Source organism: Chelmon rostratus, chromosome 12 (assembly GCF_017976325.1).
Source record: "Chelmon rostratus isolate fCheRos1 chromosome 12, fCheRos1.pri, whole genome shotgun sequence".
In the NCBI taxonomy this organism is placed as follows: domain Eukaryota; kingdom Metazoa; phylum Chordata; class Actinopteri; order Chaetodontiformes; family Chaetodontidae; genus Chelmon; species Chelmon rostratus.
The window spans coordinates 159638-184691 of NC_055669.1; the positions used below are offsets into that span (position 1 = coordinate 159638).

Consider the following 25054-nt stretch of genomic DNA (forward strand, 5'->3'; position numbering starts at 1 on the left):
TCAAACATTTCTATGTAAACAAACTGAAAAAGGGCATTCCTCAATGACAATAAAACATAATGCACAGTGCATAATGTACAAGTTAGACCTATCTATGTAAAAACAAAACTTTAATAACCTTAGCATGTGGGTCATCTTTGGCAAATTACTTTTTTGAATGCCTAGCCGATGTGTGTAAGTCCTGGTGGCCTCTTTGTGGCTGGCTTGCTAACGTTAGCTTCTCTAGCAACCCGGCGTCCTCAAATGCTTCTCAAGCTCCGTCAAAGTTATGGTTATGTTTCATGTGGCTGATCAAGTTTGAAGTATTAAAGCTTGTGCTATTTCTCCCTCCTCGTGGAACTTGCTTGGAACATTTGTTACAAATAACAAACTTTCTTCTTCTGAAATTTTGAAGAAGTCCCACACAATCGACACCATGTTCTCTGTTTTCGTAAGCACGCTGTGCCGCATGCTGCATTCACTGTGTATTCTTTCGGCCTTTTTAAGTTGATGTTCACATTTTTCATGTGTAACATGTTGAAAAATACTGCGATCTGCCATCAATTCAAGACAGCAACAACCCAAATTATGACAAAGTTAACGAGTTGTTTTCTGGCATGATGGGGTATTCTTGATTTTTCCCAATGAGAAAGACTTTTTCTGATTATGCCAATGTCACTTGAACGCAGCATTCACTGCAGGCCATTCGGGTCTCATAGTGGGAGCGAGGCACCGCCCTCCTGACAAATATATATATGCTTTCGGGGCTATTCGTCATGATATCAGATTTATCGGAATGATGTCATAATTTCCTGTTATCAGCTCGATAATTATTGCCCCGATAGTTATCGTGCACCCCTAATGTAAGGTTTCTATGTCTTTCAGACATTTGAGGGCAATGTGAACAGTGAGGGTGTGGTCCGCTATGAGCTGCAGCATGCCATCCTGGCTCGCTACATCCGCTTCATCCCAATGGACTGGAGCAAGGAGGGCCGTATTGGACTACGCCTGGAGCTCTACGGCTGTTCATATTGTGAGTATATATGGACAAGATAGGGAAACCCTACACTATTGTGTTCTACAGGAGCATTACTACCAAAAAATAAAAGCCACCATGTCAACATGGATTTCTGCTGGATGAAGTGGAGAATCTCAATTGTTTGTTGATTTGGATATGAATTATTTTTTTACATTTTCTTTTTAACAATACAGTGCAGGGCTGACAATCCTCTTTCATACTCAGAGGTACTTACATCATATGGCCAAAAGCATGGACACGGCCAGTGGTTCCCAAACTCTTTCTGAGAGAAAACTTCAAGAATTAGTATTTAAGAAAAGTCCAGGCAAATAGCTCAATTAGTCAAGGTCAGCTATGGATGTGAAATTTAAAAAACACATAAGCAGAGGCTAACAGCAAACAGTAAACAGCAATGCTAATAAAACACCAGGCTTGCAAGCTTGGCCAGCTGAGGGCATTCACATCTTTCATTTGGACACTAATGAGAAATGTGTGAATCATCAACATATTGTACCAAACAGGTGTTCAAACACAATTTTTTCCATCCATCCATCCATTCTCTTCCGCTTATCCGGGGCCGGGTCGCGGGGGCAGCAGTCTAAGCAGGGAGGCCCAGACTTCCCTCTCCCCAGACACTTCCTCCAGCTCTTCCGGGGGGACCCCGAGGCGTTCCCAGGCCAGCCGAGTGACATAGTCCCTCCAGTGTGTCCTGGGTCTTCCCCGGGGCCTCTTCCCGGTGGGGCATGCCCGGAACACCCTCCCAGGAAGGCGTCCAGGAGGCATCCGTTGAAGATGCCCGAGCCACCTCAGCTGGCTCCTCTCGACGTGGAGGAGCAGCGGCTCTACTCTGAGCTCCTCCCGAGTGACAGAGCTCCTCACCCTATCTCTAAGGGAGCGCCCCGCCACCCTGTGGAGGAAACTCATTTCAGCCGCTTGTATCCGAGATCTCGTTCTTTCGGTCATGACCCAAAGTTCATGACCATAGGTGAGGGTAGGAACGTAGATTGACCGGTAAATCGAGAGCTTTGCCTTTCGGCTCAGCTCCTTCTTCACCACGACGGACTGGTACAACGACCGCATTACTGCTGCCGCCGCACCGATCCGCCTGTCAATCTCACGCTCCATCCTTCCCTCACTCGTGAACAAGTAAGCCGTGAATAATGGTAAGGTGTGTTGAGACTAAGTGGAGGAAACCTAAACCTGCATAAAGCATTGTTCTGTGCGGGAAGCCAAAAGTAAAAATATCTTCAGTAATTACGTTTTCCGACTATGTCCAGAAAAATCCTCTTTTCACACATTTCACACACCCCAGTTGGCTGGGATGTGCCAGGTTTAGAGTTTCTTCAGTTTTAGCTTATGCTTTGCAGTAACATATGCTTATCTTCAGTCTGTTCTGTGTGGCTCAGGATGCAGCTGAGGTCCGAGCCTAACTGCCATGATTGGTCAGCCACCAGAGGGTTGGGGACCAAAAGACAGGACACTCAAGAATGTGATCCCTGGATTTTATCTTGTTTTATAATGTTTTGTAGAAAGGGGTGGTGGTGTCACATCATTGGCACAACAATTCACTCTCTTAAACTTGCTCTAATTTCTTTTTAAAGAATTAATAAAGTTTTTTACAAGTTAAATGCTTCTATCTTTAGAAGCAGCACTCTTTGTGACGCTGAACGATACCAAACACACAGTTAACAAGACATCATATGCTTAGTAATAAGTGAGTGATAAACTGGGATCCCAGGTTTAAATTATATAAAAAAATCTCCTTCTCACCCCGATGTGGTGCCATCTGTGTCATCCTCAAGCTGGGGTCCTCTACCAGAGGCCTGGGAGTTTGAGGGTTCTTGCGCAGTGTCTTGGCTGTTCCTAGGACTGCGCTCTTCTGGAATGAGGCTTCAGATGTTGTTCCTGGGATCTGATGGAGCCACTCTCCCAGTTTGGGGGTTACTGCCCCGAGTGTCCCCACTACCACAGGGACCACACTTGCCTTGACCTTCCATATCCGTTCCAGCTGCTCTTTCAACCCTTGGTACTTCTCAAGTTTTGTCAGCTGGGATCGCCATATCTATTACCACCACCCTCTTCTGCTCTTTGTCCACCACCACAATGTCCGGTTGGTTAGCCAGGAGCTGTTTGTCAGTCTGGAATCCCACAGAATCTTGGCCCTGTTGTTCTCAGCCACTTTCTGTGGTATAGCCCATTGGGATTTGGGACTTTCTATTCCATACTGGTTGCAGATGTTCCTGTATACTATCCCAGCCACTTGGTTGTGCCTCTCCATGTATGCTGATCCAGCTAGCATCTTACATCCTGCTACTATGTGCTGGACTGTCTCAGGGGCTTATTTGCACTGCATCTTGTCTTTCAAGATAGTGGCGCGTGCAGACGCAGCGGCTTGTAGCTCCCGTGTTTATGTTTTTGTTTGTTTTTACTCGTTTCCACGTTCACCACTCTTCTGGAAGCTCTAACACAGTTCAGCAGGTCTGAACTGTTGAACTCTGGAGTACAGTTCGGACTCCATACACCCCCTAAACTGGCCAGAGGCGGAGGTTTGGCGCTGTATGTTTACAGTGCCTGGTGTACAGCCACATGCACCGTCAGCACATTCTGCTCTCCTGATTTGGAATACCTGGCGTGGAAATGCCGACCGTTGAAGCTGGTTAGAGAACTCTCATTCGTCATTATTTTGGCCGCCTACATCCCACCACGGGCTAATGCTAAGCTAGCATTAGAGGAGCTGTACTGCCTAATCAGCGGGCAGATGGACGACAACCCGGAGGTGGCTGAGATTGTGGCAGGGGACTTTAATCACGTTGAACTGGAGGCAGTGTTTCCTAAATTTCAATAATACATAAAGTTTCCTACCAGAGACAGTAACATTTTGGATCAGGTTTACTGCAACATCCTTGCTGCTTACAAGGCTGCAGCAGCTCCACACCTGGGCATGTCAGACCACATCTCAGTGAAACTCATTCCTGTCTACAAGCCTCTGGCCTGCAGAACAAAGCCGACCACCAGGACAGTACAGATATGGACTGAGGAGGCCTCAGATTACAACGAGACCCACTACAGAGATTAGATACTCCAAGACCAAGGAGGTCATTGTGGACTTCAGGAGGTCCAGAAAGACAGATCACAGATCAAAGCTATTACCCCCAGCAGCCCCTCACTGGAGTGAGAGACTGTGAGGACTATGAGCCACTGCATACTGCACTTTTACACCTTCACCTCCAGATCACCTCCACCCTCTGTGTACTTAACATTTAGGTACACACACGCTTACCAAATTGTCAGCTGAATCTCAGTGTATACATTTTAGTATATTTTCTGCTTTTGTTGGTATATTTTATTGTTTTATATTTTCTGTTTATTATTTTATATATTATTTCATCAAATAATTATAAAGTAATTATTATTTGTATATATTATTTTACTCCCTTATTTTTACTGTATTCTATTATCTTTCTTATCTTTCTTCTTATCTACACGGGGGTTGCAATGGAAATTTGGCTGACATGCTCAATGATAATAAAAGGATTCTTGATTCTTGATTCTTGATTGATTTTTGAGTCTGATCTACTCTGGTAGATCCTGGCCTCTATGGCTCTTGGGCTTATGGCTTGTTCTTGTGCTGCCATGATTAGTGCCTCTGTGCTGCCTGCACTTTCCAGCCACTGGTAGGATTTCTTGATATCAGCCACTTCCTCTATCCGACGGTTGTACATGCCATGTAGGGGCTTGTCCCTCCAGGTTGTTTGCTCCTCCTCCTCTACACTCTTATCAGGGTTCTGCTGCCTGAGACATTCACTTAGCAGTCCATCCTTCTGGGCCATTTTTTCAATGTATTCTCAAATTTTCGATGTTTCACCCTGGACTGTTGCCTTGACTCTCACTAGCCCTCGGCTATATATATATCACTTGACATGTGGCTGGAGAATGACATGTTCCCAGTAAAAAAAGAAAAGAAAAGTAAAGAACAATGCTAGACCGACAGGAGAAGCAATATGAAGGCACAAGCAAGTCAAGGACACAGAGATTGACCAGATTGAAGCAGACAGACACGAAAAAAACACCAAGAAAAAACACAGCATTGGTGATCAACGTGCTAAAAGACTGCTTAGTGGAGAAAAATTTTTTAATGACGCTGAACGATAAAATCAGCTGCTGCAGGACTTTTATCCATCAGTACGAAATAAACAAAACAAAATTTGAACAGAAGAAACTCTGAACCCAGCACACCCAGCCAAGTGGTCAGGGAAGATGTGTAAGCTGCCTGCTGTAAGAGTTGGCAGATGTTGAGAGTTGACAGACGTTGGGCCTCCCTCAATTTCCAGAGCAACTTTTGTTTGACCAGGAGTACCACCAGGTTAAGTTTACTCATCCTGTGTTAGTGGTGGTGGGTGGGTTGGGGGAGCAGATGCCAAAGATTAATAAGAGTACTGAAGGAAGCGTTGGACCAAAATTAAAATTTCTCTTAACATAGTTATAATATCTAATTACTGTAGATTTTTTTATGCACTTGTCCTCATTTATTGTCATCCCTGTATTCGTTGGTTTTATTCATTCTTTTTTAGTCAGGTAATGATAAATATTTGTCAACAGAGTCAGTACATTGTCTTCTGTATCCTTCCAGTCACGTCATGCATTATTAACACCATGCTTCCCCAAACTGAAAGACGTTTTCTCTCCAACATCCAAACAAGATTATAGAGCAGAAAGGCGATGTCAAAAAGTTCTTTTCAGGTAAAATAATTTAAATCATGTGTGTGGGTTGGGTGTGCAGGGCTTTTAAGGACTCAAGTTACAGACTTAATAGGAATTACATTTTTGCATTGTACCTGTGAGGCTTTTCTCACCAACCAAATAGATGGGAATGCATCTGTTTACACTGAGACCTTTTGGAACTTCTGAAGGAGATGTTCCTGTTGACTTTTTCTGTTGACTTTATTTTTTTTTAATCAGGAGAGACTGTCAGTGTGTTTTATGTGTTTTTCACACAAAGAAGCGGAATGGACAACATCAAGACTATGATTCCAGTTGTTGTCAGATACTGGCACCCCAATTTCCTGCTCCCAAATCTGCTTCAAGTGAATTGTAGGGTTAGTGTTAAGGTAGTTAATGGAGTTATAGATCAAAGAAGTGGAGCATTTCTGAAGGGGATCTAGAGAGAGAAGCAAATCAATCAGGGACCCAGGAGAGTGATTCTGAAAATGAGGATACTGAGATTAAATGTAAGTGTCTGATTTGGAAAAAAACTGAAAAAAGTGATTTTGTCACTAGTCCTAGTTGAGAGTTCTGTAAAATCAGTGAAGATTCCATCCTTATAAAAGGATGGAATGAATGCTCTGCTCCCCATGGTAACAAGGCTAGTGGGGGGGGGGGGGTCTGAGGGTGCGGACAGGTGTGGCAATATGGAGAAGATTAGAGGGATATGGAGGGGCGAGGTTATGTATGGCTTTAAAGGTGAGGACAAGTACTGTATTTTGTAGCTGATGCGGTATTTGATGGGGAGTCAGTAGAGCTGTTGTAGAATGTGTGTGATGTGTTGGATGGAGGGTGTGCGTGTGATGATATGGGCGGCCAAATTTTGAACCATTTGTAATTTATGGAGGGTTTTTGTGTGAGGCCAAACAGAAGAGAGTTGCAATTCTCTAAATGTGAGTTTACTAGGCTGTGAACAAGAATGACAGTTGAGTGGGGAGTAAGGGAAAGATGGAGAAGTGGAAGTAGGTGGACTGGGTGATATGGTTAATATGGGAGGTGAAGGATAGGGTGCTGTCAAGGATGACACTCAGACTCTTAACTTGAGGGGAGGGGGAGATGGACGAGTTATCAATGGAAATAGAGAAGTTATGGAGTTTGTTTAATGTGGATTTTGTGCCAATTAAAAGAAGTTCTATCTTATTGCTCTTCTTCCCAAACCAATTGCCTGAAATAAAATCCGTAATGGGGACTGGGTGGGAGGTGAATGATTTTAACTGAATGACTGAGAATGGCCTGAAACGTATGAAAAAATACAGTTGAAAGTTGTGTTGGTGATATCAGTGGAAGAATGTTGTGTGAAATACTCAGATCAAGCAGGAGGAGTATGGATATGTAAACCGGAGTCAACAGCAAGGAGGAGGGCATTAGTGATTTTAAGAAGTGCCATTTCGGTGCTATGGAGGGGACGGAAGCAAGACTGGAATTGGTCATATAAATTATTGCAAGATAGATGGATATGAAGTGGAGCTGCAGCTGTTTCTTCTGTTTGAATGGAAGATTTGAAATGGGACTGAAATTATTGAGGTTGTTGGGATCTGAACCAGGTTTCTTGAGTATTGGAGTTACAGTGGCTGTTTTGAGGGAAGAAGGAACAATTCCAGTGGTAAGCAAGGAGTGAGTGATGTCAGTAATGAGAGGGTCAGAGAGAGGAGGGTGGCCTTTACGAGGACAGTCGAAAGGGGGTCTAATTGGCAGGTTGAGGAATTGGATTTTTTTAATGAGTTAAGATATTTTTTTGACTGAGGGTAGGGTGAATGCTGAAAGTGAATAGTTAGGGGTAAATGGAACTGGGACAAGTGAATACGGAGCAGAGGTGGGTAAAAGTTGTTTGTGGATATGTTTGATTTTTGAAGAGAAGAATGATATAATAGTGTTGCAGAAATCAGAGGAAGACAGGTGGGGAGGAAGTGAGTCCGGTGGTTTTGTAATATTTCTAAGGAGGGAGAAGAGGGCCTTGGAGTTTCCTTCGTTTGAACTAATTAAACCAGAGTAGTAGATGGATTTGGCTTTAGAAATGCAGTGTTTGTAGTGGAGAATATGGGTTCAATACATGTCTTTGTGCACAGTGAGACCCGTTTTCCTGTAGAGTCTTTCAACTTGATGTTCTTTTTGCTTTTAATTGTCTGAGAGTGGGAGCGAACCAAGGTGCTATGAGAGTAAATTAGACTGATCTGGTTTTGAGTGAAGCAAGATTATTTAGAAGGTTATGGAGGCAGTTGTAGTGGGAGAGCAGTTCATCTGGGATAGAAAAACTGTCAACACTAGGGAGGCTGTTGATACTAGCTGATAAATTGTCCAAGTTGATGACCTTATTTTTACGGGAAGTTATAGTACGTGGATGGTTGGATTTGGAGTATGAAAGATTGACACTGAAAGACAACAGCATATGGTCCAAGACAGAGAGGGAATCTGCTTTGCAGTCAACAGGTGTAACACCTGAGCAGCAAAAATGTGTCCTATCATATGGGTGGGAAAGTTAATATATTGCTGAAGTCCAAAACTGTCCAAACGGGATATGAAGTCTTTGGTGAGGGTATTATTGACATTGTCCATATCAATATTAAAATCCCTCAAGAGTATGTTCGGTGAGAGTATGGAAAAGTGCGTCAGGAAGGCAGCAAAGTCAGGAATAAAATCCTTGTTGGACTTGGTGGGCGATGCAGAGTGGCAACGATAGTGGGAATCGGTCCAGAGAACTGACATAAAGTGACCTTGACAGGAGCATACACAGGTGCTATCCTCCACTTCTTGTGGTAAACTAAAAGTCATTCAAAAATGTCAAAACGTAAAGTCATTGGCTGCTGCCACGTTTCAGTTAAACACAAAAAGTCAAGCTTATGGTCAACGAGGAGATCCTGCATAAGATGCCGATAAGAGACCGACAGTCTTGCAGAGCTCAGTCAATTAAATACAGGTTTCCCATGGTTGCATCTGTTTGATCAGGGTTTGTTAAGGTCATCTGTGTTTACACCAGCAGCAATGCTGGCTCTAATTTAAGCTATTTTGTTATTGAAGAGCCATACAAGTTCTTCACAGTTTGATGCATAGAACTGTGGAAGACGGGGGCAGTGTTGAGTAGCTGGTCAATGTTTGAGAATCATATTCTAGAGTTCCCAGCATTCTCTGCCATAGTCTTAGCAATCCTTTCTTGTCAGATGTACTGCCTTGTTATAGAAAGTCATGGCTTCTTTGTATATATTACAGTGAACTGTGAGTCCAGTTTTCTTACATTGTTCCTCCACCATGCTCCATGCTGTTCATGTTCATCAAGGGGAGATTCTGTCAGTCGACCTATTTTTAAGCTTTAGTGGACCAGTATTTAAATAGATAACATGGTATTTTTGAAATGTTCAACCATGTCATTTAAAGAGCAGTCTTAGCTTATCTTCAGCCTTGTCATCAAAGAATCTCTTTACTCTTTGTTGAGATTAGGTTGGCACACAGTGATGGTCAGAAATGGGTAATTCTAATACTGAAACATTTTCAATGTTTAACCCTGTTATCACCAAGTCCAAGCAGGAGACACCTGCTTGCTCCTTACTTTGGAGGAAGCAGGTATTAGAAATTTTATATTTAGAAGCATCACTTAAAAAAAGACTGTGTTGATGTTGTTTCCCATATAATCTGTTTTTTTGTCATTAATGCCAACATATGCTAATATCCTTTACATTTTGTGAAATCTTACATTTTTATTTACTGTTTTGTTTATTTCCTATTACTATTTATTGTTAATGTTATTAATCTGAAGGCAGCATACATTTTGTACTCTTGTGGCAGCAGCATTCCCAGTATTACCATGTGCAATTTGTGTAAAAATCAGTTTATTTTAATGGCTATTTTTCCACAGTTACTGTGGCCTATTTATGGATATTTTTTTAATAGATTTTTTCTACATAGTTTTTCTTTTTTATATTTTTCTTTGATATGTACTTGTCTATATAGTCAACTTTTATTTTGTATTTTGTTTTTTTGTATAAAGTTCTATCTGATCTTATCTGATCTTAAAAGGCAGTGGACACTCTCCAGGAAAGCGTCATGTCTCCACAGCTTTGCAATAATGGTCACTTTCTGTCAGTCATCACAGATGCCCCATTTTTGCAGATCAGAAGAGATCAAATGAGGCCAAGTTAGTAGCATGCCTTAGTGGGACATGAATACAGATGGAGAGGGCGAGAAGGCAAGTGGAGCTCAGTGTATCATGGGAAGTCCCCCAGCGGTCTAATCCTATAGCAGCACTATAAGGGGCTGGTCCAAGGCAAGCCTGAGCCAGCCCAAATCCAGTTTAATTGGGTAATACATATAGGGTGTATGTATGAGCACTTTAAGATCTGAGGATTTATCCCGATATAATATCGTATAATAATCTCAAAGCATATTGGATGATTACTACTATATTTAGATGGTGACTGGACTGCATTTAAATAGTGTCTACCGACCACTCAAAGCACATAACCAAGTCAGCATTCACCCATTCATGCACCGATAGGAAATTTGGGATTCACTATCTTGCCCAAAGACACTTTGACATACAGACTGGAGGAGCCGGGTATCAAACCACCAACCTCCTGATGATCTGCTCCATCTCCTGAGCCAACAGACACAAAGCAACTAATTTCATATGGTACAGCAAGTAGTCACAGCCATCGGTTCTAGATAGATAGATAGATAGATATACTTTATTTATCCCAAGCTGGGAAATTTCAGTGCAGCAGCAGCATTACACACAGTGCAATAAGTGAAAAATTGTGAAATAAGACTATAAAGAACGAACTACTATACATAAAAAAGAGCGAACGGACAAATAAACGAAACTTAAAAAACACAACGGGAGCTGCTGCTACAGGCTGCCACCTTCTTTTAGCAGAAAAGAGAATTTCTTTTTTTTTTGTCTTCCAGGGGCAGATGTCATCAGTTTTGATGGCCATGGTGTCATCTCCTACCGCTTCAGGAGTAAGAAGATGAAGATTGTGAAGGATGTCATCTCTCTAAAATTTAGAACCACGACTGGAGATGGGGTCCTGCTCCACGGAGAGGGACAGCAGGGGGACTACATTTCCCTGGAGCTCTTCAGGGCAAGGCTGCAGCTCAGCATCAATTTAGGTAGCCTTCCATAAAGTCTGTGTGATTTCAAGGACAGCAAAGTACTGAAAATGTATTCTCCAGAGACAACCTGTTGTATTGAAATTCTAAGGACTGTATTATCTACTACTGTCAGACGCGATATGATACATGTTTGTGTGATTTGCATGCTTCGCTCTAGGCAGTAACCAGTATGGATCAATTCAGGGTCACACTTCTGTGACCAGTGGGAGCTTACTGGATGATGACCACTGGCACTCAGTTGTCATAGAGCGTTACCGTAGGAATGTCAACTTCACTCTTGACCACCACACTCAGCAGTTCAGGACCAATGGAGAGTTTGACCACCTAGACCTGGATTATGAGGTAAAGACTCCCTGTGGCTCATGCTGTCAAGCATTTTCATCATCTCAAACTGATGTCACAATCTGAAGACTCTGCTTTTTACTTTTCTTATCAGGGGCCATTTAAATTTTTATGACATCCTTCAGGGGCCATTCTAAATGATCGAACATATATATCACATTATATCACACTGACCTCAATACAGTGACTAGAACTGCTTCTCTTAAACGAGGGGTCTGATGTCAGATGGCAGTAATGACACTACTCACTGCTGGTTTTTCAGGTTTGGGTCTGTTAGTTAGTCTGTTAGTCTGTTGAGCGGAACTGAGTCTTTGCATGATCCAGTTTTCAAAAGAGCTACTCAAAGCAGTAGATGAGAGATACAGAGATACAAACTTTACTGCATGTCGCTTTAGATTGGGAAAATCCTTAAGATGCAGAATGATTTTACATGATTTGAGAAGCTGGTTTGGACTTTGAAGGGTCAGCTCTGAGAGGTACTTGGTATTGTCCACCATGAGTTGTCTATTTTACGATAGAAGAGCTAGGTTCATTTGTTATTTGGGGTTATGTTAGCCATGTAGTGAAATTTGATAACAGTAAATCAAAACCATTGATAGTACTGCTTCAGCATGAGTAAGAGGAAGATGATGGAACCACTCTGCCTGCGTGTTCATGGGTAGCTTGTGTGAAGAAAAACAAAGTCCAACTCTGTGGTTTGTTCAGGTGAGTTTTATTGACTGTGCAGTGGAGACAGAAGTTCACAACAAGACTGTTGAATTCAGTCTAACCAGAATGAGTTTCTAACTAGGTTACAGGAAAAAATAGGTTTGGGCTCAGCCAAAGGAAGACCTTGGGAGACCAGACGCAGAAATGATCCCCAAGTAATTTGTAGTACTAGGATCTCGAGACATGCCTTTTAATTTAAGCATCAGTTGCAATTGTGGTGTGCGTCTAAAATACATTGAAAATAAATATACCTAGAGAAGTCAGTTTTATTTCTATAGTGCCAAATAATAACCAAAGTTATCTCAGGGCACTTTTTATATAGAGGAGGTCGGGACCAGGTTTTTATTGAGGTCAGGACAGTAACAAAATAACATTTAATTAAGTAATTAAAGTCTCATGTGATTAGGTCAGCACGAGGCAGAGGCAGACGAGGCTCTAGTCCATATTAATGTGTGAATCACGCATACTTTTACAACTACATTCACACTAGTTGTGGAAATCGTAAACGAGAGAAAAGGAGACTCTGTGATTGCAAAATTGATGATAGCAAATTCTCCAGTGTAACGTTAATGTGTGAACTTGCAGCTCAACACACAACACTCTCTCCAGCAGTTGACAGTGATGTTAGCCATAGGGGAAATAAGCCACATAACATCTGGGTGCTTAACACAAAACTGACAGTTCAACTACCAATGAATCTCTCGACAAAAACTCCTCTTCGGGATCCTAGGAAGCAAACAAACATACTCAGTTCATGACTCAATACAGCAGTTGGCCAATGAGAATATACTGTATTAATAGTCTGATAGCAATACAGCTAAAGGAAAGGTGCAGGGCTCACTTGTGCCAGTAGTAACTATTCAATTCAATTCAGTTCAATTTTATGTATATGGTGCCAAATCACAAACGAGGTTGTCTTGGGACACTTTCCATAAAGAGCAGGTACAGACCAACCTCTTTAGCAACAGAGACCCAACAATTCCCTCATGAGCAAGCACTTGGCAACAGTGCCGAGGAAAAACTTCCTTTTAGCAGGCAGAAACCACCAGCAGAGCCAGGCTCTGGGTAGGTGGCCATCTGCTTTGACCGGTTGGGTGAGTGATAGAGAGAGACAGAGAGAGAGAGGCAGGGGGAGAGAGGCAAAGAGAAAGAAAGAGATACAGAGAGTCAGACACAGAGAGAGAGAGAGGTTTGGGGATGAACAGAAATCACAGTATTGATGCTTCTAATTTTTATTTATTTATTGCTATATGTACAAATGGCATGGTATATGCATTTTGTGATATATTGATATATGTGATGTATTAACATGTTAATAGCAGATAATATATGAACATAGTAAAGCACTATTGATCTAATAATGATGGTAGCATAGCAAATAGTAATAAAATAAAAACTGTAAGTTATAAGGAAAATTTTAAGGATACTCTTAAACGTGGAGAGAGTGTTAGCCTCCTGAACCCAAACTGGGTAGCTGGTTCCACTGGAGAGGTGCCGGATAGCTGAAGGCTCTGGCCCCATTCTAATTTTGGATACTCTAGGAACCCCAAGTAATATGATCTCTTTTCCCAGTTCATACCAGTATGCCACAGAATTCTGGATCAGCTGGAGACTGGAGACTTATTGGGGCAGCCTGATAGTGAGCTGCAATAAATCAGCCTGTTAAGAAACAAATGAATGGACAGGTTTTTCTGTATCATTTTGAGACAGGGTGTGCCTGATGATTTTTACAATGCCACATAGGTGAAAAAGACAGTATCAGGCAGATTTTTTTTATGTGGGAATAAAGGACATATCATAACTCAGAGACTCCTTACAGTGGTGCTGGAGCTCAGGGCAATGTCATCAAGAGTAACTACATCTTTAGATAATGTGTTTTGGATATACATGGGCTTGAAGACACTTCTTGAAACAGTTGTCCATATACATACAGACCTGATCAAAATCTTAAGACCAGTTGAAAAATAGCTAGAATTTACCTTTTGCATATTTGGATTTTAATGAGGTTTTAAGTAGAGCTACAATATGCAAAAGCAAGAAGGGGGAGTGTGACAAAAAAGCACTTTGAAAAAGTAATTTATTGAAAACAACAAGTAAACTGAAATAGGCTGTTTATCAGCTGATCAAAAGTTTAAGACCATTGCTCAAAAAATTACAAAAAACTCTCCAAACCAGAACAAAACATTTTCTCAGTAGGACTCAGTAATGAGTAGCTCCACCATTCTTGTTAATCACTTCAAAAATTCGTTTGGGCATGCTTGATGCGAGTGTTTCCAGAAAGCTTTTGGGAACATTGCTCCAAGTGGTGAAGATGGCTTCACGAAGGGCATTAACTGTCTGGAACTGACGGCCATTTTTATAAACTTCCCTTGCCATCCATTCCCAAATGTTCTCTTTGGGATTTAAATCAGGGGAACATGCGGGATGGTCCAAAAGAGTGATGTTATTCTCCTTGAAGAAGTCCTTCATCAAGCGAGCATCGTGAACTGCAGCGTTGTCCTGTTGAAAAACCCAGCTGTTACCACACAGACGAGGGCCCTCAGTCATGAGGGATCAACATCTGCAACATCTGCACGTAACCAGCCGCCGTTTGACGACCCTGCACCACCTGAAGCTCCAGTGTTCCACTGAATGAAAAAGCACCCCAGATCATGATGGACCCCCCTCCACTGTGCCGGGTAGAAAACATCTCAAGTGGGATCTCCTTGTTATGCCAGTAACGTTGGAAGCCATCTGGGCGTCAAGGTTTTCCCATGTTTGATGCTCCCTGGCAAAGTCTAAACGGGCAGTTTTGTGGTGTTGAAGGAGACGAGGTCTTTGAATTCGTTTTTTGTTTTTGAAACCCTTTTCCCACAGATGCCGTCTGATGGTTATTGCGCTGCAGTCTGCACCAGTAAGGGCCTTAATTTGGGTCAAGGACCACCCTGTGTCTTGACCGACAGCCAATCGGATCCTCCGGCTCAGCGCAGGTGTAATTTTTTTGGGTCTACCACTTGAACTTTTTGTTCCACAAAGCTCAAGACCTTTCAAAACATTAAGAATGACTGTCTTACTGCGTCCAACCTCAGCAGCAATGGCACGAGAGGTCTTGCTTATGCAGCTCGACGATCCGACCACGTTCAAGAAGAGAAAGCTTCTTAGCTTTAGCTATCAGGAGGGCATGACCGTGTGAATGCCTGACAGAAAATGAGAATTTTGAACAGATTTTGGCTTTTATAGTCTGTGGTCTTAAACTTTTGATCAGCTGATAAACAGCCTATTTCAGTTTACTTGTTGTTTTCAATAAATTACTTTTTCAAAGTGCTTTTTGTCACACTCCCCCTTCTTGTTTTTGCATATTGTAGCTCAACTTAAAACCTTATTAAGATCCAAATGTGCAAAAGGTAAATTGTAGCTATTTTTCAACTGGTCTTAAGATTTTGATCAGGTCTGTAGTTTGTTTGCAAATGATTGCATTCTGTTTTATATATGTTTTACACAGCATCAGAACATTTTTGGAATAGGGGTTGCCTAAAGGAAACATATATAGTGAATAGAATTGGTCTAAGCACAGAACCTTGTGGAACTAACTTTGGTGTGCATGGATTCCTCATTAACATGTACAAACTGAGATTGAGATGAGAAATAGAATTCAAACCAGCATAGTGTGTTTCCTTTAATGCTAATTAAATGTTCCAATCTCTGTAGTGGAATGTGATGGTCACTGCTGTCAAATGCACCACTATAATCTAACAAGTCCACAGAAATATCACTATTACCAGTACAACAGAAATAAATAGAACAGAATTCCATCTTAAATTGAAAACCAATTATATGATTATGTAGAGTTCCTGACAGTTAGTGAGTGTTGATAACAGTAGTACAATAAACATCACAGTCTGATCAATGTTATTCTGTCCACGTTGTCCACTCTGCTGTGTGTCCTCAGATCAGTTTCGGAGGGCTTCCTGTATCAGTGAAGCCGAGCTCAGGAGGCAGGGAGAACTTTGTGGGCTGCATGGAGGGTATCACGTATAATGGAGACAACATCACTAACCTGGTCCGCAGGAAGAAAGTGGACACCTCCAGCTTTGTAAGACAACTCTCTCTGGCTCTGGTTTGTGCATACGTGTGTGTGTGTGTGTGTGTGTGTGTGTGTGTGTGTGTGTGTGTATTTATCAGAGACCTGGTTTATGTTGTTTATGTCTTATGTTGTGCTTTACATAATAAGCACACACACACACACACACACACACACACACACACACACAAATAGAAAACTCTTCATCCACACACAAACATTAAATGAAAATGACTATGTTATAAATACTGACTCAATATAAATCAGGAAATGAGGAAACGCTATCATAACTTTTCATGAATCTGCAATGAGGAAACACCAGAGGTAGTATAAATATGTAAAAAATCGCAAAATAGAATTAATGATAATAAATGATTCATGAAATATGATAGGTAAATAATAAAATAAAGTCACTATATATAATGTGAGTATAACCAAAGTGCAATGTGGGATATTAAAAAGAAAATTAAGATAAAAGTCATAAGAGAATAAAATAGTAAAACCAAAAGGAGAAGTGATGAAGAAAAATCAGACAAAAAAAAGTAGGTTATAAAGAAGGAAACAAGAAAATAAAAACAGAATAAAAAGGACACAGCAAGTAAAACAGGCTAAAACAAATTAATAAAGGAAAGATAAATAAATGAAAATAGTAAGGTTCAATGAAAAGCCACATTAAAGTGGAAGGTCTTAAGTTTGCCTATAAAAATAACAACACTCTCGGCTGCCCTCATGTCTTCAGGGAGGCAGTTCCAGAGACAAGGACAATAGAAATAACAAGATGCCTGACTGTGGCTTTTTGTTCTGACTTTTGCTATAATGAAAAAGCCACTACCAGAAAACCTGAGGGTTCATAGGATGAAAGCAAATCTGATATATAGGTAGGACTAAGACCATTAAAAGCTTCATATACCAGTAAAAAGATCTTAAAATCAATTTTTGAAGCAAACAGGTAGTCAGTGCAGAGACTTTAAAATTGATGCAATGTGAATCAGTTGCAATGTTTTCCAAATGATAAAATGTAGTCCTTGCGACATTTGATATGAGGGGTTTAGTGCAAGTGCATGCAGTGTCTCATTGATACTACACACACTTCTCTACATTATACCTATGTGTACATCGTGCATATTCACTTCATGTAAATGGTAACCCAGGGAACCTCCTCACGTCGCCATCTGGCACTTGATGATCACTCACTAATATTGCGGCGGTGATCCCATCTATCCCATCTCTCCCCTGCTCATTCACCCCGTCACCTTGTGTGTCCTCCATGTGTTCTGTTCATTTGAACCAATTCAAATCACATAGCTGCAGCCACATTGGCCTTTCCAATTTGCCATCATGTAAACTCATCATAACCCTCTGTTATTGTGTTTTTATCATTGTATAGTTCTGACTGCAATGTTGCCTTCCATTTTTGTCGAAGACAATTACACTCACCTGTTACCTTTGTATAGTGCTTATGCCTGGTTGGCGTGTTTACAATTAAGCACCTAAGTGTCCCTACGCCTGACAGGTGTATTTGATCAACTGGTTCATTGGTGTGGTATTTTGAAAGGCAGTGCCTTAAAAATGGCAAGGAAGTGACTTCATGTTAGATTTCTGTGTCTAATGTAGAGAAGTGAGTGTAGTGTTGTTGTTTTTTTAAATACTGTGTGTAGTGTTTTTAAAAAGTGTGAGGCTGAGAGTGTGCTTGTAGTTGTGCAGATCTGTATACTTCATGACAGTCCCTCGAGCATCTGGTCAGTCTTACATCTAAGTGTGTCAATAGTGAAATGAAGCTGTCTCACTCTCTCACTGAGCAGCTAATACTGCGCCTTCTGAAGAATTCTGTCAACTCTGTGGTCTCTCACGGTGGAACTCAGTTGTGGGCTGTTGGGCATGATCCTGTGTTGCCTGCATCTCAAGTTAAACCACAGATGATTGATCCTATAGTGGCCAGTCTCTATATGGTAGAAGTGGAGAGCAGAGGCGTCCTCTCCTTCACCACAACTGCACCAGGTACATGGACGACATCTGGGTCAAAATTAGAACACAGAAGGTGGAAGCTTTTATAGATCACATCAGTGCAGTGGACAGCCACATAAAGTTGACTCGGGAGGATGTTAAAGGAAACAGTCTGGCCTTTCTTGATTGTGCAGTAGACATTAAGGATGACTAAGGCCTCAACATTGAAGTATACAGAAAACCCCCACACACAGATCAATATTTGCTCTTTGATTCTCACCATCCACTGGAACATAAGCTGGGGGTAATTAGAACCCCACACCATGGGCTCAGAATGTGCCCACAAGGACAGAAGGCAAGCAGAGGGAACAAAAACACATCAGGCAAGCACTCAGAACACGTGGTTACCCTAACTAGGCCTTCATCAAGACTGCAAAAAGACACAGAACAGAAAGAGTAGAAAAGGACCACAAAAAGAACAATCATTTTACCATACATCTTGGGAAAATCAGAAAAAACACAGGAGGACTTTCAAGAAACACCACATCCCTCTACATTTCAAGCCCAGTAACACCCTGAGGCAGAAACTTGTTCACCCTAAGGACAAAACACCCAGACACAAACAGAGCAATGTGGTGTATGCAGTGCAATGCAGTGAGGAGTGCACAGACTTATACATTGGGGAAACAAAACAACCACTCCACAAATGCATGGCGCAACACAGGAGAGCCAACACCTTGTCACGTTCGGGTCCTATACCAGAGGCCTGGGAGATTGAGAGTTCTGCGCAGTGTCTTGGCTGTTCCTAGGACTGCGCTCTTCTGGAGTGAGGCTTCAGATGTTCCTGGGATCTGTTGGAGCCTCTCTCCCAGTTTGGGGGTTACTGCCCACAGTGCCCCCACTACCACAGGGACCACGCTAGCCTTGACCTTCCACATCCGTTCACGCTGCTCTTTCAACCCTTGGTACTTCTGAAGTTTCTCTTGTTCCTTCTTCCTGGTGTTGGCGTCAGCTGGGATTGCCACATCTATTACCACCACCATGTATGCTGATCCAGCTAGCATCTTACATCCTGCTACTATGTGCTGGACTGTCTCAGGGGCTTCTTTGCACCGTCTGCATCTTGGGTCTGATCTACTCTGGTAGATCCTGGCCTCTATGGCTCTTATGCTTATGGCTTGTTCTTGTGCTGCCATGATAAGTGCCTCTATGCTGTCTGTCAGTCCTGCATTTTCCAGCCACTGGTAGGATTTCTTGATATCAGCCAGCCTACATGCCATGTAGGGGCTTGTCCCCCCAGGTTGTCTGCTCCTCCTCCTCTACACGCTTATCAGGGTTCTGCTGCCTGAGACGTTCACTTAGCAGTTCATCCTTCGGGACCATTTTTTTTAAATGTATTCAGGAATTTTTGATGTTTCATCCTGGACTGTGGCCTTGATGCTCACTATCCCTCAGCCTCCCTCTTTCCGCTGAGTGCATAGCTTCAGGATGCTGGACTTGGGGTGGAAATCTCCGTGCATGGTGAGGAGCTTTCTAGTCTGAGACGATTCGAGCTTTATGACATGGTGTGTTATTCTGCTGGAAGTAGCCATCAGAAGATGGGTACACTGTGGTCATAAAGGGATGGACATGGTCAGCAACAATACTCAGGTAGGCTGTGGCATTGAAACGATGCTCAATTGGTACTAAGGGGCCCAAAGTGTGCTAAGAAAATATCCCCCACACCATTACACCACCCTGGTGGTGGTGGTGTAATGGTGTGGGGGATATTTTCCTGAACTGTTGATACAAGGCTGGATGGATCCATGCTTTCATGTTGTTGACACCAAATTGTGACCCTACCATCTGAATGTTGCAGCAGAAATCGAGACTCATCAGACCAGGCAACATTTTTCCAATCTTCTATTGTCCAATTTTGGTGAGCCTGTGTGAATTGTAGCCTCAGTTTCCTGTTTTTAGCTGACAGGAGTGGCATATGGTGTGGTCTTCTGCTGCTGTAGCCCACTTGCCTCAACGTGTTGTGCGTTCAGAGATGCTCTTCAGCATACCTCTGTAACAACAAGTGGTTATTTGAGTTACTGTTGCCTTTCTATCAGCTCGAACCAGTCTGGCCATTCTCCTCTGACCTCTGGCATTAACAAGGCATTTTTGCCTACAGAACTGCCGCTCACTAGATATTTTCTCTTTTTCGGACCATTCTCTGTAAACCCTAGAGATGATGCATGAAAATCCCAGTAGATCAGTAGTTTCTGAAATACTCAGACCAGCCCGTTGGGCACCACATTCAAAGTCACTTAAATCACCTTTCTTCCACATTCTGATGCTTGGTTTGAACTGCAGCAGATCGTCTTAACCATGTCTACATGCCTAAATGCATTGAGTTGCTGCCATGTGATTGGCTGATTAGAAATGTGTTTGTGTTAATGAGCAGTTGGCCAGGTGTACCTAATAAAGTGTGCGGTGAGTGTGTGTATATATTTATATATATATGGAAAACTGATAAGCCCGTAGGGCTGTCAGGGCTTTCAGGACTCAAAAGCAGAACACAGGACACGAACTGAGGGCGAGCGCAAAGGCTGGTTTTAATAACAAAATACTTTCTCCAAAAGTTGACAACAAAAATCACTTATGCAAAGGCAATAAGGCAGAAGGGCAAAAACTTAGGACGCTGAGGATCATAGACAAAAACGAACATGAGACTCTGGGGTGACTATAACTGTGGTAGCAAAGACAACACGGCACATTACGCACAAGACGATCTGGCACAGGACAAAGGGAGACGCGGACTATATACACGAGGTAACAATGAACAGGTGGAGACAATCAGGGCGGGGTAGACAATCAGACAGGCGGGAAACACACCGGGAAGTCAAGTGGCCTGAAACGAGAGGAGAGTTAGGTTTCACAATAAAACAGGAAGTGTAAGACAAGATATGATGCTTGTGAACAAAACACTTAACAGACCTGACGAGACATGACAGTACCCCCCCCCCCTAGGGCCGGCACCGGACGGCCCAGGTTCGTTTCGGTGCTTGTTGTGAAAGTCAGTGATTAGAGTCTTATCGACGATGAAGCTTGCTGGAACCCATGACCGTTCCTCGGGGCCGTACCCCTCCCAATTCACAAGGTACTGGTACCCCCGACCACGTCTGTGCTCCGCTAGGAGCTTCTTGACGGCGTAGACAGGGCCTCCGTCGACCAGACGCGGAGGAGGGGGTGGCTTAGTGGCTGGCACCAGCGGGCTTTCGTGGACCGGCTTGAGCTTGGAGACATGGAACGTGGGGTGTACTTTCATGGACCTGGGGAGTCTCAGACGCACAGACACTGGATTGCTAACTTTTGAGATCTCAAAAGGTCCCAGAAACCTGGGTGCCAGCTTACGAGAATGCACATGGAGGGGTAGGTCCCGCCTTGATAACCAGACCTTCTGGCCTGGGGTATACTGGGGCGCTGCTCTGCGGTGGCGGTTCGCCGCTGCTTTCATCTGTGTCTGGCTCTTAAGTAACACCCTTCGCGCAGCCGCCCAGATTTGCCGGCAGCGTCTCACCAGGGCATGCGCCGACGGGACGGCGACCTCCTGTTCATTAATTTCAAAGAGTGGGAGTTGATAGCCGTGTTGTGCGCGTATTCCACCCAAGTGAGATGATCGCTCCAGGAGGTTTGATTCTGTGAAATCAGGCAGCGGAGGCATGTCTCGAGCTCCTGGTTCATGCGCTCTGTCTGTCCGTTGGACTGCGGGTGGTATCCGGACGTCAGACTCACTGTGGCCCCGCACATCCTGCAAAATTCCCTCCAGAACAAGGAAACAACCTGGGGTCCTCTATCCGACACAATATCCTTAGTCAACCCATGAATGCGGAATACTTCTTTCATCAACACTTCGGCTGTGACTTTGGTTGAGGGCAACTTGGGCAATGGAATGAAGTGTGTCATTTTAGAAAAACGATCCACCACCGTGAGCACGGTGGTGTTACCTTTGGAGGCGGGCAGCCCAGTCAGGAAGTCGATGGTGAGGTGTGTCCATGGTCGCTGGGGTACGTCCAGCGGGTGCAGGAGTCCGACGGGGCTTTGTTTAGACGTCTTGTTTCTGCAACAGACTTCACAAGCTTGAACATAGTCGAGTATGTCTTTTCTAAGAGTGGGCCACCAAAACCTCTGTTTGATCATGAAGAGCGTGCGTTTAATCCCTGGCTGACATGTGAGTAATGAGTTGTGTGCCCACTGAATTACCTGGGACCGCAGCTGCACCGGTACGAACAACCGATCGCTGGGGCACCCCGCCGGGGATGTTACTCCCTCAATGGCTTTTAGCACATCATTTTCTATTTGCCAAGTTACTCCTCCTACCACACAATTTAGTGGTAGGATCGTCTCGGGTTCCTTGGCAGCCGGTTCCGGTTCAAACAAACGAGACAATGCATCAGGCTTAATATTTTGGGACCCAGGTCTGAAAGAGAGGGTAAACCGGAACCGACTAAAAAACAGAGCCCACTGGGCTTGTCTAGAGTTCAGTCTTTTTGCTTTCTTGATATATTCTAGGTTCTTATGATCCGTCAGGACTAGGAAAGGGTGCTCCGTTCCCTCTAACCAGTGTCGCCACTCTTCTAACGCCGTTTTAACGGCTAACAGTTCAGAGTTACAGGCTCAAACCTGTCAAAGACAGCAGAGCAGGGCACACAGACTGAAGAGTCATATGCAGGGGATGAGATTAAAGCCCTAGCGGAGGCAACCTTGTCAATGAAAAAGTGAAGAAAATTTTCACACATAGCAGGGGAGGACTCAATACAGACAGTTTGAGGGACATTGAGAACCGAGTCAATAGTCTTAAACAGGACACCAGGCTTATGACAGTTCGAAAGAATAATCTCAGAAAAATATTTCCTTGCACAGTTTTCTGACGGCAGGAGTCCCTTAACATTTGAAATGACACCTGCAGTTTGTCCCTTTTGGCAGGTGGAATAAAACCAAGAGCTAAGCTCCTCCGTATCGTTGTTCAAACACTCAGCGACACAGTTGTGAGTCTGACTTAAAACGGCCGAGAACTGAGCAGCAGTGGAGGGGTTAATGATGCGACAGCGTCGGGCAGCAGCACGAGGTATAACTGTGTTACAGGCAAGAGCAACCTCAAATAATACAGACATATGATCAGTGCGATCAAAACAAGTGTGTGTCCGCGACCAGACACAGACTGCGCAAGATTAAAAGAGTCAATGAGGCTTAAAAAGTCCTTTGCCATTGGCTTATCAGGACAGCATACATGAATATTAAAATCCCCAACAATAAGGACACGGTCATATTTAGGCATGATTTCAGCCAGAAAATCAGAGAAGTCATTTAAAAAGTCCTAATTATATTTGGGAGGCCGATAGATCACTGCACACAACACAGTTTGAGAGCAACAAAGTTCAAACAGGCTCAGTTCAAAGCTAGGCAACTATAGCTGCTTGCATTTATAGTGACTCTTAAAACAGTAGCAACTCCTCCACCTCGGCTCGACGTCCGTAGTGAGTTAAAATAGCAGCAGTTCGCAGGCAAAAGTTCAGTGAAAAAGCTGGACTCACCAATACTCAGCCAGGTCTCAGTCACACAGAGAAAGTCCAATCCTCGGGACGTGAATCCTTAAGAACAAAAGTTTTATTCGCTAGTGATCTAGCGTTTACCAGGCCAATCCTGGCAGGAGCCGGTAGCTCTGCGACATCAGCTGTCCGTGGAGCCCAGCTCAGAGGCCGCAGGTTACACGGATTCACCCCGTGCCGGCGGGGACGGGGAGAGCAGGGACCGCAGGGCTGGAACATCTCATCTGGGCCGACAACAGGTACCAGCCAGGTGTCGGCAGGGTCCAGCCTGGAGTCGACAGGATCCAGCGGGCGCCAAGAAATAAAAGTGCAAGGCATCGCTCCAAACGGGGTCCAGGAAACCGTAGAAAAACAAGCCATACAGGCCTTCAGTTTCACCAGCTGACCGCTGCGTTTACCTCGGTGACGCGGGCGCTTACGCCGGAGAGGTGGAGCTAGGGCGTGGCAAAGGTGAGCCGGGATCCCCGATAGAAACGGGGGCAACGTTTTATGTCCAGCATAATCCAATTTCACCAGATCTTCGGTATAAAGTCGTATATTCAGCAGTGTTTGGCGATCGTACACCAGCAGAGAGTTGACATGATGAGTGACAAGTGACAGAAATGGCACAAACACACACAGTATTGGCAGAGACAGACGGCCGGCCACACACACTGGAGCCATCTTGTTCAAGCAGTTTTTCTTGTTCAATCAATCAAACTTTATATATATCGTAGTTTTCATCCATTTAAAATGCAACACAAAGTGCATCACAAAATAAAAGAATACAATAACAGAAAGAATAAAAGCATAGTATGACAGACAATATCCCGCTTCCAGATATATCCACACATGCGCTCACACACACGCTCACACACACGCTCACAAACACACACATACATACACAAGGTGCTGAGACACGGCAGGGCACTGAGGAACCATGTGGGGAAACACCTATGGGAGCCATCCACACCGAGAAGCGCCACAGCCTACAGCCACCGGGAGAGCTGCCACAGAGACCACCCAGACGCCGATGGACAGGGGCAGACTCCACACTTAATGCAAAGCCGCCCCAGTCCCTCGGGCCCCTGAGGCCTCCAGGGCAACGCCCCCCATGGGCAGACCGGGCATACATCCCAGTGTGGAGGCCCCCCATAAGGAAACACTGAAGCTAAAAACTAAAAGACTAAGATAAGATAAATATAATGCACAAATGCAGGTATAATGCATAAAAATTAAAAACTTCAAGAAAGTTAAAAATGTAGAGATAAAATAGACAAATAAATAAATAATAAATAATAGTAATAAGATTTTAAGATGTAGTACTGATAAAATGCATAACTAAGAACAGGTCATAAGAAATATAATAAAAATAACATAATAGAAGAATTAGAAGTAACTCCAGGAATAATTAAAAGTCCAGCACCGGAGGACCTCAGGACCCGCGAGGGTTGATATGATAAAAGGAGATAAATAAGTGGGCCCAAGACCATTAAGACATTTAAAAACTAATAAAAGAACCTTAAAATCGATCCTGAAACACATGGGGAGCCATGTTGTCTATGTTGTCCCAGGCCTCAGGAC

The 25054-nt window shown here is 43.4% G+C and overlaps 1 protein-coding gene across 2 annotated transcripts in view; it reads left to right on the forward strand.

Annotated features, from left to right (window-relative positions):
* The first annotated feature begins 10769 nt into the window (after nt 1-10769).
* cntnap2b (contactin associated protein 2b) overlaps nt 10770-25054 on the forward strand; it is a 39344-nt gene continuing 25059 nt past the window's right edge. For both annotated transcript variants that reach the window (XM_041948389.1, XM_041948390.1), the window contains exons 1-3: nt 10770-10858; nt 11019-11203; nt 15840-15983. The gene's annotated coding sequence lies outside the window, so the exon portion shown is untranslated. The remainder of the gene's footprint in view (nt 10859-11018; nt 11204-15839; nt 15984-25054) is intronic.